The sequence below is a fragment of the Pteropus vampyrus genome, unplaced genomic scaffold, assembly GCF_000151845.1.
Source record: "Pteropus vampyrus isolate Shadow unplaced genomic scaffold, Pvam_2.0 Scaffold48, whole genome shotgun sequence".
Classification (NCBI taxonomy): Eukaryota; Metazoa; Chordata; class Mammalia; order Chiroptera; family Pteropodidae; genus Pteropus; species Pteropus vampyrus.
This window is the reverse complement of record NW_011888829.1, coordinates 5,120,100-5,137,341: the sequence shown is the minus strand read 5'-3', so window position 1 is coordinate 5,137,341 and position 17,242 is coordinate 5,120,100. Positions and strand designations below refer to the sequence as shown.

The window sequence follows — 17,242 nt, the reverse complement described above, 5'->3', positions numbered from 1 at the left end:
TAAATCTTTTAATTAATTAAAACCAGGTTCTTCTTGTGGGCTATACAAAGTTATTCATCTTTATAAAGGATCCCTAATTTAACTTTTGCAATAACTACCTTTTATAATAAATTATCACTTGAGACCTTCTCCTTCACCTTGGTATTCATTTGGAAAATGGCATCTTTCTGTGAACTTATGGCAAGAATTTTAAAGTAGAATTTTAATCCCTTTTTGAAAATGTGTACTGGCAATGTTTTTCCATTTGTGTAATATAGGAAAGTGCTATTTTCTATTTCTCATGCTACTGCATGACTTTGGCCAGAGACATCCTGAGGGTTTTAAGAAAATCACTACTCTTGGAAGACTAGAAATCTAATTGGGAGAGAAATTCCTCCTTTCCTTTTATTACACCTTGAGTCTCCCATAGTGAATGAATGCTTTCATTTAAAACCCAGATTTCTCCGCATGCCTCAGCAGATGGTTCAATCAAAGGGGCACTGAATAGTACCTGGCTATTTGCCACTGGCTGGGAAGGGGACTGTGGAGGGAAGACCCACTCATTTGCCTGACACAGTCCGGCTCTCTCTGTCTCTCTTCCCTTTTTCCTTTATCTTAGTCTTTCCCTTCCTTACTATGTCTGGTCTAGACTCAGCTTTGTCTGCAGACAATTCTAGCAGCTGCCTCTGGGCCAGGTCAGCCCGAATCTGTGTGTTGAGCAGTGAATTAAAAGCTGTGGGATCCGTAAGTAATGGTTCACGTAGGCGTCTATTTGAAGTTATAAGGTAACCCATGGTAGAGAGATCTTAAAACAAGGTGTGAGAGTTTTGTCGACGTTCTTGCCCTTTGATCCTAAATCTGAAAATAAAAAAGAAAGTATATCCGAAGACAAACTCCACTTTCGGTCAGTTTGCCTTTCACTTTGTGGTTTCTCTTAAAAACCTTTCTATCTTTGTCTCGCTAATGAGATAGTTCGTGGGCATATATACAGACTCTATAGACTGAAAAATAAATTCTCCACTGATAGCATTCTGTTACTCTATTTTTTCTTTATTCATTCCCAAATTTTAAAATAAATGTACTGAGGGAATTGAGAAAGGGAAACTAGGCAAATAAATATTGACCCTGCCAGAGGGTTTGGGGAAGGTACTGGGAATTTTTTTTCTCTACAAATTTAAACGTCTCTCAGTATGTTTCTTTACAACCCAGGCAAGTAACTTCTTTCTTTCTTCTAGTCTCCTATGCCTTCACCGAATCCCGAGGGGCAAGGAGGAGAGGCTGTTCTGGGGTGGATACTATGACCTCCATTAGCATCCAATTGTAGGGAACTTTTTTTAAGGTGCAAATTCCTGGGCATCTCTGTGGAGTAGCCCGTATCATATTTAAAAAATGTCTCCAGAAGATTCTGATATTCATCCAGTCTGAGAATCCCCATTTTAGGGGAACAGTACACCATAAGTGGCATGAGACCAAGTATAACGGCTGTTTGCTCATTGTGGTATGCCCATTCTGTTCCTGGCACGTAAAGGACACTCAATCCATAGTTGTGTGTAAATTTACTCATAGGAACACACTTTGTAATTTGTTCTCATCTGCATTCCATCCTCTAGTACTCTGCAAATTCCTTAGCAAGTGGTTCTTAAATTGGGAGAGGAGTCGTAAGACAGGGAGCATAGACTACTTTGGGAAATCGATGAAAGCTAATGAGAGCTAAAACACACAAAATTTGGCCTACAGTTTAGGGGAATTCGCAGTCTTCCCTGAAACTCATCCATGGGTTCTGTTTATTCATTCACTTATTATTCATTTTGTAATGCCCATCTGGGTGCTGGCAGGGGCCTAGGAACTCTAAGGAACAAGATCATGGGCCAGATTTAGGCAAGATTTCCAGCTGGAAGATGGGTCACAGATTTTCTTGTCCCTCTCTCCTCAGATTTATAGAGAAGACCTCCCAATTTTGGCCCACGATAGAAGAAAAATAAATTAAATGAGATTTGGAGCTCTTACCACTTTCTGGCTTTGTAACCTAGAAGTGTAATTATATGTTTTATCACTCCAACTAGATTTTTGACTCCTTAAATCAGAGCCCACATCCCCAGTATGTTGAGCAAGGTACTTTAGATGTACCAACAACACAGCAATTGCTTAGATGTGTGCATTTGGGATGAGTAGGAAGAGGTGGTAGATGTTGAGGGAAGAAAGCTAAAGATAGCCTGAGTGACTGCTCAAGAATACGAAAGTGGATGGCACCTGCTTTTGCTGACTAACTTAGGAGCCTCTCGAGGTTCCCTGATTCCTTGTTTGCAAACCAACCTTCCCCGGACAGATACAAACCATAGATAACACCTTAGGCAACTTTTTGCTTTTGGTTTGATTTGTTTGTTTTGTTCTTTACCTGTGAAACCTGGAATGAGAATCTAGGAATCCAGGACCTATTTCTAGCAGTGCAGTTTCAACTCAGCCCCTTACCCTTTGGAGCCTCTGTTTTCTTCCAGTGCAAAATGGCAGAGGGTGGGGTTGGGAGTAAACAAGGTATGTTCTCAAGGTTCACTTGAGACCTGTTATTCTACTAAATGAGAGGCCAATGTTAAAAGCCCGAATTGAATTTTCCATACTCATACCGGTTAATATCCCTCATTGTATTATGTTGGGGGCAGGTTTAGGGGTGTGATGGTGATTTATTGTCAGCTATTATTTGTTTGGTCCTTCTAATGTTTAATATTTATTGCTATGTTTCAAATGCAAGAGAGTTAACTCTAGATTATCTATTAGTACATTTCTATAAGGATTTGTAATCCCCCAAAGCCTCCTCTTCTACCAACTGGTCAGATTCTTAACCACCACCAACAGAAGACTTTGGACAGAGGAAAGGGTCCCCAAGAGTCTGAAGCTTAGAAAGCTTGACGGTTGAGCTAAGGAAAGGGATGACCTGACTGTGTTGCAAGGCCTTTGTCTTTCGTTATTGGCGTTTGTAGTGCTCCCTGTTTTATAGTAACTGTACCACCTTTTCTACCCCATTACATAGAATAATTTAGGAGTTGACTCTGTAATAATTGTATTTATTTTCTTTAAAATGCAAATGCACTGTATCTAATTATATCTGTGCCTTATTTCTCCTTTAAAGTCCTGACTAACAATAGTACCTAAGGAAGAAATTGTATTTTAAAATATATAGTCTACATTAATGAAAATTCTTTCCACTTAATTATCTTTCCATCCTCCTTTTATACCAGATATCATTAAAACATTCCAAGATCATCCAATCGAATTCTACAGGGATTGGCGATCAACCGGAACACTCTGACGTGGATATCTGATTGCTTACCTGTAAGTAGAGTTTATGCGATTGGTGCCGAGAGGGATCTCTGATCTTAGCAATTATACAGCCTGTCCGCCTGGTTTTCTAAATTATTGCATTTCCAGATGCATCATGAGAAAATAAGCTTTCTGCTATGCCCCTCATAGTGTACTTACCAGTCGATTAAGCTATCAAGTTTGGAAGAAATTGTTTTGTAATCTGATTTTTGGCTTTATTATTATTTTTTTAAATTTTTCCTACATATATATCTTAAGTAAAACAGTCCCCAAACAATAATACAATCCTCACTTCCTGCAAAGAATGCTGATGATTTGAGGGAATAAAAAGAAGATGAGTCAGTCTTCCAGGGGAAATAAGCTTCCCTTTTATGCACGCACTGGTGATTTTGCTATGGCCACCACAGCAAAATACCACCGACTGGGTGGCTGAAACAACAGAGGTTTATTTTCTCAGAGTTCTGGAGGCTAGAAGTCCAAGATCAAGATGTCAGCAGGTTTGGTTTCTTCTGAGGCCTCCGTCCTTGACTTATAGATAGCTGGATTCTCCTGTATCTTCAGAGGACCATCCCATTGCAGGCATGATCCTCTCTCTCTCTCTCTCTCTCTCATAAGATAAGGACACCAGTCATATTAGGCCCCTCTTAATCACCTATTTTTAAAAGCCCAATCTCCAAATACAGTCACATTCTTGGGTACTGGGGATTGGGACTTCAACATATGAGTTTGGGGAAAACACAATCCAGTTCATAACACCCCATCAGCATTTTTCTCTCTAATATGCTGATTTTTAGTTTACTGCATATGGACTTCCCTCTAATTCTCCTCTTAGCACTTAAACATTAGCATTTGAACACTCTCAGAGCATTTTGTGTTTCTACAATTTGTTATAGTCCTTCGTGCATGGCTCTCATTTGTCTATGACCTTACATAATTTTGAAATTGAAAAGTGTGCTGTGCCTTTTACATCTCTCATAGCACTAGAAGAGGTTTTGTGTGTAGTAGACATTTCATAATTATTAAACGACTGAATAAATGAATGAATGAATGACCCAATGAATGGGTTAGATGCAGCCCCTGAACTTACCATTTATTTGCTTTACGACTACCTCCAAATGATGATTATTGGAAGTGCTTTCGCTTCACTTTCCGCCCCTTGAAATAAGTCAAGACTGGGGAGGGGCTCGAAGGAAACTATGATTGACTGATGACAGGAGAGTTACCCCTCTCCACAAAAGGGTAGGAGACAGTAAATAGCATGAACGTACTCCAGATAAAATTACTCTTCCTTGAGAACACTGTTTGGGGACCAAGAGGGAAGGACAATGCATTTCAATTGAGACTTACTGAGTTTGAGGCCCTGTGGGACAAGGGCCTATGTCTAGAATGCAAAGGATATACATGTCTAAAGCTCAGGTGGCAACTAGAAATAGAGATATCCACAGTCGTAACCTACGCATAGGGATTAAAGTCATGACGGTGGGTGTGGCCACCCAGGAAGATTGCGTGGAAGGAGAGAGCAGTGGTTTAAAAATTCCACCAAAAATTGTATGTCAGAAGCTTTCCTGATAAGTAACAGGAGAGGGACCCTCCCAAGGGGAAGAAATCTACACGCTACTTCTGATGAGGGTTTGTAAGAACATACATATTCGCTGGAGTGTATGTCTATCTATTTCTCTCTCCTCGTATTTCTTTGGTCCTATTTTATTCCTTCCTCCGTCCTCTCTTTTGTGGGCTATGCCCTAAACCATTCCTGTAGGGCTTTTCCTACCCAACTTTGCTCCCTCTAGCTCACTCTGCCCATGAGCATGTGTTTGACTCCCCACCTGCCTGCCTAGGGCTCTCATACATCAATACCTTTGAAGACATTTTCTTCATCAGTCAATCAGAGCTCTCAGACAGGATCGTAAGAGAGGGCTGGGATTAGACTCCTTAATGTCCAAAGAGACAGAAGGCACTTCCTTTCCTGGGTCAGGTGCCATTGAACATCATCTTATCTTAGACAGTCAGTAAAGGGCCCGGTGGGTGGTGGAGTGAAATGTACCTCTTTTGTACCCTGAATTCCCTCCTTAGTCCATTGTTCCCTGCTGGTCTCCCCACACCACCCATGCCCTAGAGGAAGCTTTGAAAATATTTCAGGGTTCATGGCCAGCCCAGGAAAGAGGCTGGTAGAGAATGGAAGCCACAGAAGCTTCTCCTCTCTGAGATCTACTATCAAACGTCATTTCTGATGGAGCCACATTTACCCCAGCCCTGAATTTCCCTAACTTTTTCTGCTTACTGTGATGCAAGTAAAAGGGGGAAAGGTATTTATTTGTTTCTCTTTTGTTTTCTAACATGTTATTTCTTTTTCTTTAAGTTTCCTCCTTGCTTTTTTTTTTTTTTTTCTCTATCTCCCTTGGTTCTCTTTCTTTAGCAGAAACCCTTGATCATTCTTTAGATTGTCTGATTATTAGCAAAAAAGGCTACCGGAGGTCAGAAGCTTCCTCTTTCTTTGCATACCCCACCCATTTTTTAAAAATAAACTTTGAGATATCAGTTTTCTTCAAATACCTTCTTCTATTCCTTCCTCTTAGTGTCCTTCAAGTAGCCAGGAAAAAGATCCCAACTTTCTTTCAGCTACCCAAAATGTCAGTGACACCTGAGTCAGTGATTTCTATGCAAATTATTATTTACCTAAAAGGAGAAATTTTGAAGTCAAGAGAAAACAGCTCTGCAATCACTGAGGGGTATTCCAAATGAATGGTGGCCAGTGGCCAGCATAGGTGCCTCCCAACTGTGTTTCATTAATCTCAGGCAGCTGAAGGACTTGGAGAGAAAGATAATTTTCCTACGAACATGTGAAAGAAGTGCTTTGAGTTGTGTGCAGGCTTTGCCCTTGTTTTAGAACTGCAGAAATGGGAGATTTTATAACCACGGTGGGCCAATATTTTCAGTCACTTGAAGCTCCAGATGGAGTGGAAAGAGAAGGGGTTTTTTCTTCCCTTTTCCTTGAGTTTTGCTGAACAAGCCTCCCTGGATGCCCTTGACAAAGTGTTTGGTCTCCTGTTGGGTTCAAGTGTGCCCACAGTTGTCGAAGCGGGGCCTGAAGGGTCTTTCTTACAGTAGGAGTCTTTTCTGCAGATTGCTGGTTGCCGCTGTAGAACGAGCCTCATGAGTGAGAAAGTATTGAATCTACCCCCTTCCCTAAGAGTCGCACCCCAAGGAGACTGCTTTCAGGTCCTCATCATGGGGTATAAGGAGGAAAATATACGATGAACTCCAGTTTGGTTAGGGATTGAGGGGACATGAGGAATACGGATTCCTGTAATCTTCTCGACAGTCTGAAAACCTTCATGATAAGGAGGGCAAGAGGACGTTCAGGTGTCACCACTGTGCAGATTTTTAAGCTTTGGCCAAACGATGGGGCTTTCCTGGCCAGGAGACTGCACTGAGCCTTGAGAGGCGCCTCCACGGTAGCTCACACTCCTGCCTGGCACAGCTATTGATGGAAAGAGTTTGTGCGAGGATGGCCAAGCCGAGATGGGGACACAAAGGGCAGGGAGGAAACGGACAAAGGTGCCAGGAGCTTTTGTCTAGAACTTTCCAGACTTTTGTTCTAATAAGCACAGGTGACGATTATGCAGTAAAGAAGAAAAGAATGACTGTGCTATTTAGCTTTCAACCAAAACTATCGAAAGTCTTACCTGAGGTTCCAGCCGCGATCGGGTGTGTACAGTTCAAGGACACAGACTCGGTCGCTCCCAAACTCTACTTTGGGATGTTCAACAAAACGTAAGTTGTGATCACATCTTGCACTAGTCTGTGCAACGGTCCTCCAATACGATTAGGTAGAATACGCACTCGATCCGAAGAGGAAAAGCAAAATGAGACATTTTCCTTTCTATTATTCTCTGTATCCGAGGTCCAACTTAATGTCAAATTAAATCTAGATTTCTTTTTTTAATTGACTTTTACCAGAGGAAAAGGCAAAAAGTACATTCCCTGAAACAGATATTTTAGGCCAAACTTATTACTTAGGTTTTTATTTTATTTTTTTTTCCTCCTCTTCTTTTGCTAATTCAAAACAACATGTCTATCATTCACTCTAACACCAGCCTTTAAGAGCTGGAGACAAATGGAGTCTGAATATTCACGCCAATGTGGTACAAATGAGCTGTGATTTCAGGATGCTGGCTGTTTCTCTGACAGGGGAAAAGAGCGGTTGACTAGTTTAATATTTTTGGCTGAAAACACTTTGTTCAAGAGGGATAGAGAAGGCCAACATTAATATTGAGTCCTGTTAGTTAATGACCAAAAGTGATATACCGTGGAAGGGAACATCCTGAGTTTGGAGAAAAGTGTGTTGATCACATCCAGAGATGCAGAGGGGAAATGAATACAAACATACGGGGGCCCGGAAGCAAGGAGCAGGAAGGAGCGCTTCCAAAAGCATTTTCTCCCAGTTCTTCAAAGACTATTCCACCCCAAAGTATATTATACCCACGCTTGTGAACCTGATTCTACCCCAGACTTCAAAATCTATAAACATAAAGACATTGGTTATAATGAGAGACTCTGGGGACGCATCTAACTGCCTCCTCCAGGTTGCCCGCTGATGGTTGAGAAATAAAAGATGCCTTTATAAGTTGGGGTTGTTGGGGGAGGCTTCTGACCACTATTAGCACCATCTGTCTTTTTCTTGTTCCTCAACATACAGATCCAGTCGCTTGTTAACTTATTCGTTTGACAGAATTGGACCTTCTCCATCCCAGGTGCTATGTTAGCTCTGGGTTGCATTAGCAATGCTCGCGTCCCTTCATTCTCTCCTATTAAACGGACTTCTTTTAATTCAACGTAATGGAAAATTGGGTGAATCCAATAATGTGTTCATTGACGTAAATTGCGATTTCTGATACTTTTATTTGTTTTTCATCGGCCTCATCTTGGCAAAGAGTCACATTTTAAATTTCTCTACCCTCTCATCCACCTATCATACTTAATTATGTGGTTTATAGGCAAAACGCTGCCATGCGCACTGGCTATATCTGTAATTCTAAGTTTCTGAAACATCGCTTTGAAGAATGATGCATAATTGCCCCCACATTATGTTTCCTGAATTCTGGTTTTCATGAAGCACTTTTTTAAAGGGGGGTGTAACTGTAGTTTTGAAGTAATTGAAAATTAAAAGCAAAGTAATGGTGCTGTGATATTTTTATGGAATGCTCGTAAGAACGGAAGGCGAGAGACCCAAAGTCGATTTACTATGAAACGGATGGAGATTAAGCCTCTCTCTTGGTCAGGTCCCTGCCACAACCCCTGCTGACTAACTTTTTACATTTAATATTGTATTCTCTTTCTTAAAGAAGGCCTCCCAAATAATCTTTAGTTCCCACAAAACCTAGATCTGCCCTGAGACTGACACAAACATAAACTTAGATGTTTCAACTTCATGTCTAAAACTAAATAAATGAATAAAGCAAAGAAATGGCCGAACTCTAAAGTGTCGTAATTTATTTTTTAAGGCTTTAGAATGAATTCAGCTTGTTTTCTAAAGTGAACCCCACTTAAATGAGATAATAAATCAGTTTGCCAAAGCACAAATGGATATAACAGGAGATTAATTTTTACTTCATTAATAAACATCAAATATGAACTTATCCTAACATGAAGCAGGAAATAACTCCTAGTAAGGGGGCATTTGTAGAAGAGCATAGATTCTTCCAGGCAATCACATGATCATTTTTCATCACCGAGGTTCTTGCCACAGTCTACCTTGTATTATCCATTTACAGGTCTTGTGACATGGAGCATAATGCTATGATTAAAAGCACAGACTCTGGGCCAGGCTGCCTGGACATAAATCCCAACTCTACCATTTATTAGCTCTGTGACCTCGAGCCAATGACTCACCTTCTCTGGGCCTCAGTCTTTTTATCTATAAAATGGGAAAAATAAGGATTATTATAAAGATTTAAAATGATACTCACTGAGTTCCCAGAACAGCTTGATAAATAGTAAGTGTTACGTCACTGTTGGCTAAATACGTAAACTTCTCCATCTGGACCGTAACCTGGTGTGTGTGTTTGCTCGTGGCTTTGTCCTTGCAGATCCACACAGTCCTTGGCCTGGCCTGAGGGGATATCAAAGGAGATTTGACATTGAGCCGTTTCAGACTCACTCAGAAGTTCTAAGACATTTCAATGACAGAATCATGTAGTATTGATCCCCGAAAAGAACAGCTCCGACAATTCCACAGAAGTCAAAAGAGAGGATGGTTCTGAATAAAGATAAGACTGAGTTAGGCGCTAGGAAAATATATGGGATTTGCAGAATGAGCGGAAGGCACTTCGGGTTACAGGAGAGAGGAAGCAGAGACAAAGGCCGAGAGGCAGAAATGAGAGCTAGATTATTGCGGGACTACGTTGTTGGACTGGCCGAGAGTGGTGTTTGCATGTGAGGGTGGGGTTGGGAGAGGAATCAGGTGATGGGTACAGTGGAGACATTCCATGGAGAACAGGGTGGTGGCATGTGGGAGGCAGGTCATCCATCCTCACTTAACCTCCCCCTTGTCATCAGCTCTCATCTGCTTTTTCCACAAACCAAGAGCCCCAGGTGCTCATCGGCTTCCCAGGCTCACAGGGCAGTCACTGAATGGAGACAGTAGTAAACTTTGGGTTGCTCCTGTTTCCAGTTTAAAGCATCTTTGATTGCTCTCTCTAGCAAAGAATATGCAAGTCCAAATGAAATAGCCTGTCGTTGCTGAGGTCAGTTCAGCCTTTTTGCTATGTAACATCTGTTTTTAAAATTCGGCCGAGACCCTGACTTAAATCTGTTTAGCTTAAAAAGCAGTGAGAGAACATCTTGTTTTCATGAATGTCCAGAGGCTGTGTGTCAACAAATAAAAGGTCTGTTTGTGGTATTCAGAGTGGAAAAGCTGGTTGTGAGATGTTCTGCCACTGGCGTAGATTTATCACGGACTATTCATTTCTTGGAATCGCGAACCAAAGTTTAAAAAAGAAGTGGACCGGCTTCATTTTAATCAGCAAATTTCTGTTTGAGGACGGGTGAGAAACATGCTTTTATTGTCAGAAGGTCACTGAGCTGGATGGTTTCTAGAAAAATGCCTGCGTTCATGTCTCCTATGTGAAGTTAACGTCTTCAGTGGATTCCCAGGGTCTATATAAATTCCGGCAGACAGCATCTGATAGATCATTATTTTTATATTACTCACACGGGATCTGAGGTGGGAAAGAAGGGATGAGAATAGTTCACCATCCTTCAAACCTGACCAGCTCCTTCACGTTTCAGCCACTTCTTTGGGAGAGAGGAGTGGAAGATTTGATTTATCAGCACCTAGAAGAGTGAGTGTCTGGCACATAATAGATGCCGATATATATTTGTTTAACGAATACAAATTCTGGTCCTATAAATCTGTATTCTCTTTATGAACGAATGTCTGTTTATGTGTTAATATCATTCCTGTTTGAAAAAGCTATCACTGCCTGTGTCCTGTTCTAGCTCTCCCCTAAAAACCATTAGTCCATTTCTATATTTCTCTCTCAAAGCAGTTTGTGTTTTTTTCTTCCTAACCCTCATTGCAATTTGTATTTTGTTTATTGCCTATCTCCACCATCAGACTATCGGCATGGTGAGGGCAGGGTAGTTGTATTCACGACTTATATAAAAGAAGGTGGCTCCTACGTGAATGATACTTCAAAATATTTGATGAATTTTTTATTGAGATTTTCATTGTGAAAACTATGAAGTTTTCATGGTTATAGAATCTCTCAACTACTCTTAATTATGTATGAATTTAAACGCAATGAAGCAGGCAATGGGGCCAATGCATTTGAATATGCAGGGGACTTTTGCGTGATGACACAATCCCATTCATTTGACCATACGCTCTACTGTCATGAGTTAGTTTCTCCATCTCTACGTCCTCAACGTAAAATTGTGAGGTCACATCTGCCATTGTAACTGGCCAAGACTAATGTCATAGCACATGGCAATAGTTTAGGATTTTTTTTTCTCTCAAGTAGTTAATTCATTCTTTGAGGGATTAAACCTATGACTTTAGCCCTATTGGCAATAAATTTTGGCCCACCAAGCTACCTAGTAAAGGCAGTACAAGGGCTTATGGTCAGAAAGAAGATGTTTTGGGTGTCCAGTGGCTTAATTTGCACATCCATTTGTCTGGTGGTCACTGTAGACCTTTCTGGTGGTAAGCAAAATACAGACACTTCAACTTGAGTGGGAAGAAACTGGATTCACTTGCTCCATTTTGTTTGGGCTGCCTCTGTAAACAAGGTTGAAATAGGAATGATTTGTGAGTTCAAAAGATCTCAAGAGAAATGCTCATTCGTTTATAAGAGGTGCAATTCCACAATAGTTTCTTGCTTTGTATACTTGAAAACATTCCCAAAGAAACAAAGTTGGATGCAGAAAAAATAATGGGAGAAAAGAAAAATAATACTCTGAATTCTGAACAATTCTACTTTAATAGGTTGATCTGTCTGCCAGCTGGCCACAATGTTGACTACTTGTAATATATACTTTTGGTAGGCCACATGTAGTTCTTGGAACTGTTTATATTAGACTGCAGAAACTTAATTATTCTAAAATTGGCAGGACTCACTCTGGTTACTTAATGCAAAATTGCTTAGTCATCTTTATACATAGTGCAGACAGCATTGTTTAAGTGTGAAAAATTGGGAAATGCAAATGTGCTCCAAAGAGATTTTAGGTCAGGTAGAAAAACAAGAAGGCGACATTTTTTTCACGATGCTTAGCAGGTGGCTGCCACATGTTTTAATTTGACGAGCTAGGTGACTGTTGAGTTGAAGTCCCTGGTTGCAAGTGTTTTTCTGTTTTGTTTTGTTTTGTTTTGTTTTGTTGTGGATTTTGTCAGAAGTAAGAAGCTGCTGCTGCTGCTTCTCAAATGGTATTCTAATCCCGAATTTTTCAAAAGTCCAGGTTTTCCAGCGAGAGTGTGAGGAACTCTAGAATCAGCTGTCGAAACAGCTTTGTTGTTCTCAGAAACAAACAAGGATGTCATTTCAAGCTTGTTGTCACAAAGATCCTCCCTTTGTCTCTTTAGATCGGAATATATATCTTCTCATACTTGAACTACTGCCTTCCAAATGCTATATAGATTTATAGAGCTTCCGTAAGGAAGTGGGCAGGCAAAATGAGCTTCTTCTGTGTCTGTGTGTTTTAGAGTCTGAAGTGGCACTGGCCATCTCCAGTTTTTTCAAGAATGCCATGACAACCTCACACTCTTCCTGTGACCTGGGCTAGGGCTCCTAAGAGAGATGGTGAAAAAGATAAAAGCCCTGTACCCAATGAGTAGTGACACCTAGGAAGAGTAGATTCTCAAGCAAACATCCAGAACAGTGCCTTGTGTTTTTAATTACCAAGCATGGTTAGAGAGCAAAACCAAGCAACACTTCTTTTTAGACTGATGGAATCATTTAAATCAGCTCTGAATGTCAGTAGTTCTAATTATGATGGAGGAGTGGCAAGGAATCTCCAAGGGCCTTGGAAATTTGGAGTGTTTCAGCTCAACCTTGATTCTCTTGTTTTGTTATTCATCATGTGTCTACTTTGTCCTTCTTTCTCTTTGAACATCCCAGAACAAATATGTTCCCCCAGTTACTAATGCCTAATATCCCTCTTCCTGAAACCAGAATGTCTTCCTATGACAAGATTCTTTTCCACTAGAGGAAAACAACAACTATAAATCACTATATAAAGTAGAGCTCAAAAATGAACCACTGCCATCCCCAAGGTTACCAAGAGCTCAGCTAGAGACATGGTATTTTGATAACATCTTAGCCAAGTTTGTCTGTTTACCAATGAAGTCCACTGAATAAGGAATGCTCTAGAATCCATTCCAATGCAATAATTATGAACCTAATGCTCACCATAAGATGCAATAGTCACCTAAGGGATCCTTGAGGGATTACAATCTTCTAGGAAAGACAGACATGTCCTTAGTAATTAAAATACAAGCTGTAGACTAAGTGCTCCAATAGAAATATAATGTATCAGTACAAACTCATGTTAGTAAGTGATTCGGAGATCCAATAGCCTTGTGCCAGTCTTAAGCCTGTACCGTGAGCTGTTCCTTACATGAAGAAAGGTCCAGAAATCCCCAAACTAATAAAAGGCTGAAACTACCATCTAAATGATTCATGTGAACAGAAAGAGGAAGCAGTCTAGGTACTTTTCAATTTATCATTTAACTGCCGTGTAGATTTGTATGTTTAAATTATGTATCCATTATGTCCAAGGGACATAATGGCTAATGTCCCTTGGTTTCATTTCAAAGCTTTTCATCTTAGATTATAAACTCCTAGAAGATAGTCTCTAACTGGCTTCATAATTTCAGAACACAATAAATACATCTGATGATGAATACAAGTTGAAAAATTTTTGCTAAGGAATAATGAATCCCTGGTGAATAATAGCGTGTCTTTCATGTATAAAAATGTTGCTTTTGACAAAATACTTCTAGGATATACCTTTGAATTTTTTTCAACAGTGTAAATGGATTCGTATCCTGCCATCTAAACTCTCTCACCTTGTTAATATCTCGTATTAACAAGATAGCTGGATAAGGCTCTGGATCCAGTTTTTGATCACTAAATTGGGAGTGCTAGTTGAAAAACAAATCACAAAGAACAGACTCATGGATTGCTGATATTTTTATAGCCGAGAAGAGCAGAAAGGCCAGAGGGTCATGCACAAGTAAAACTACTATTATGTAAAATACGATGATCCCTGTACCATGTACATAATTAATGAAGACCTATGTCCTCCGACCTTTCATTCCAAATAAACCACTCTTAGACCTTGTTACTCAATGTGAAGTGTGCTCTCTCTTCAGATAGTGTCTCAGCATATTTTGCATTTGCTGAACATTTCACTTTCTCAGCAGCATTGCCCGGTCACAGCGAGATGGCCTGATTCAGGCCTCCACAGGTCAACGGAGAGTTTACTAATGAGGGAATAAAAAGAACACATCCATGCTTTGTGATGCTGACCTGTACCACACCTCACATTTTGGTCCACCTTTTCCATAAGGTCTTTGAAGAGAGACACTGTGCCTTACACATCTTTGTGTCTCTGAACTACATGGCATTACTTCGCACAACACAATCAATCATCTTGTATTGGTTGGAAGGACTAACATCAGGCCTATGCGATAGTACTTTCTGTACTGTCTTTCATGGAAGCCACTAGACACATGTGACCATAGAGCCCTTGAAATGGGCTAATGAAGCTGAGGGGCTGAATTTCTAACTCTCTTTTTTTTTAATTAATTGTAATTTAAATCTCCTCATATGACTAGTGGCTGCCGATTGGACAGCAGCACAGCCTTAGAATCTCAAAAGTATCTTTCACTACAGCCCTAAACACATGGCCATTTCACCTCTACATGGCTCTTTCCACTAATAAAAGTTCGCGCTTTCTCAGCAGCCCTACCCATTGTCAGGTAATTCTGGTCGCACCAGGATCTCAGCCTCGGCACATCAGAACCAGTCCCCATTATCAGGCTACGTTTAGAAAGCACATTTATACTTTTTGTGTTTTTTTTTTTTTTTTCCAGCAAAGCCATACCTTTTTTGTTCTCGCATGAACACAGGTTGGTGGAAAATCTCCATTTTTGCCTTAGGGTTCAGAGCTATACCATGTATCTTTCTCTAGGGGCCAAGAGAGAAGCAATGACCACTGCCTGTTCTGATTTGGTGTCATCCTGTGTCTTTTAGTCTAATTCTCCTTGAGTTTGCCAAGGAAGAATATTTTTAACTCTTGAAAAGGGCACAGGAGGAATTGTGTTCCAAATTTTTATTTTTCCTCTCTCTTCCAGGAAAACCTTTCAGGTTGGTTTAGAGATCAGACTAAATACCAATCCTAGTTTTCCACTGATTGGCTGTGGTTGAGGAGCTGATGCTAAAGACCTGTATTTCTTTAAATGGAGGCGAAATCTACTTTCCCTACTTGAGAGGATCAAATGCTGATGGACATAGAGTTTTTAACAATATAAAGGTACTCCAAATAAAGTGGTAGCGTTTGTGACGACACTTGAAGATGCGCCTAAAATTTCTAAATGTGTTGTCTTCCCAAGTGTTGATGTTAGTATGTATAAATACCATCATCTCACAAATCTAAAATGCCCCCAATGCCCATTGCTTCTCTGGTAAAACACAGGACACAAAGATATTGATTTTAGTAACATTAAGTTCTTCTGTTTTGCAAATGGAGAAATATGAATAGAGAAAAAGTAATGATACTAGACCAAGCAGGGAAGGAGAGAAAAACTAGGACATAACCCGTTCGCTCTTAATAGTGTCTTTAGCTTTGTGTCCTGGATTCCACTGATTAGAAAAAAGAACCAGCTTGAGAAGACAGAGTTCCTCAGATTGATCCCATTTACTCTTATTTCCACATTGCTGGTCTTGACAAATGTGCCTTAATGATTACATGTATTTTTTTTTTTTTTTTAAGTAGCACAGATTTTTGGAACAAGATGGCGAAGATTGAGCTAAAGTTAAGTCCAAGCTGTATCTTACAATCCATGTGTTTATTTGGTTTTTGAGTCCCAAATGAACCATTCAGTTCAGAAAAGAGCAAAGCAGGTTGATAAATTGAATTTTTTTAAAAAGGACAAAAGTTCATTTTCTACAGTCAGAACGAAAACACTGCCAGATTTACTGTGTAACTACTGCAAATGTGGGTTTATATAACTTTTGAGATTCATATATAGTCTATTACCAAGGTCTGTAATTCTCTTTGTAAACACCGATCAGTCAATAAAATACAGAGATGAATCAGCTTCGGTTATATTTTCCATACTCATAATGGTAGATTTAGAGTAAAAAATCCAATGGTTTGAATTAGCCGCAAATTCTGAGTGCCTACCATGTCCTAATAGTGAAGAGATTTTTTAAAAAGACTATTCATAAATAGCCTTAAAAACAAAGTATGTAGAAAGTAAAATATCAATAAAATACTAAATACTAGTGAGAACAATTGATGAGCTATGGCAAGGCAGTACATTATTAATTACCAAAATGAATGATAGATCTTCAAGGAGGAAGACATTATTCTAAGCTAGAGTCCTCAAGAAAGGCAATTATTAAGGAAGTGAAATTTGAGCCAGAAATTCATGAATGAATAGAATATGGACAGTGAAGATAATAGGGAGCACATGCCAGTGGATAGAATGGCATTAATAAAAGTACAGAGGTAGAAAATTATATAACACATTTGAGAGGTAATAAAACAAGTTTATCTAGAGTGCCACGGGACAATTTGTTTGAAAGAAAGTTAATGCTTTCTAAATCAGAAAAATCAAAAGAGAAAGTATTTAGATATCAAAACAGTTATGTTTTCTGAAAAGAAAGAAAAGAGGAAAGGTGGACATGCCATGTTTGATGCATCCATCTTTGCTAGATTGAAGAGTAGGTATAGACGAATATTACTTGGAGTAGAATAGTGAAACCTTGGCCATCATCTAGTTCAACTATCTCATTTAACAGAGAAGAAAAGCTCAGAGAGGGTCAGCCCAGATCTCCTAAGTCTGAGTTCAGGTCACTGTTTGCCAAAGATTCGTAGAAGAGGGCAATCGAAGGATTGAGATGAGTGAATATAATTTGAAGAACAGAGGTGGGGAATCTGTTGGAGTGTATTATACTCCGAAATCACCCAGTATGTGTCGGATGGAGAGAAGCATCCCTGAGTGGCAGCGATGACCCAACGAAAACTAACGCAAACTTTTAAGAGAGACAAAACATGGTCCTTGACTTTCTCCCACAAAGCCCTGAGTCTCAAGAACAAAAAAACAGAAAGCAGATGATGGGTATGACCCAAGGGCAAAGATGGGAATCTATGATAGGTCTGGTAGAAGCTTAAAGAAGCAAGAAAGCCTCAAATAAGTTCTAGGAAGGCCAGGGACCTT

At 39.9% G+C, this 17,242-nt stretch overlaps 1 protein-coding gene across 4 annotated transcripts in view; it reads left to right on the top strand.

Annotated features, from left to right (window-relative positions):
• Positions 1-17,242, top strand: part of CALD1 (caldesmon 1) — a 185,941-nt gene that overhangs the window by 58,972 nt on the left and 109,727 nt on the right. For 3 of the 4 annotated variants that reach the window (XM_011359529.2, XM_023530299.1, XM_011359530.2), the window contains exon 2: positions 3,213-3,306. The exons of the other annotated variant lie outside the window; for it this stretch is intronic. The gene's annotated coding sequence lies outside the window, so the exon portion shown is untranslated. The remainder of the gene's footprint in view (positions 1-3,212; positions 3,307-17,242) is intronic. 4 annotated transcript variants of the gene reach the window in all.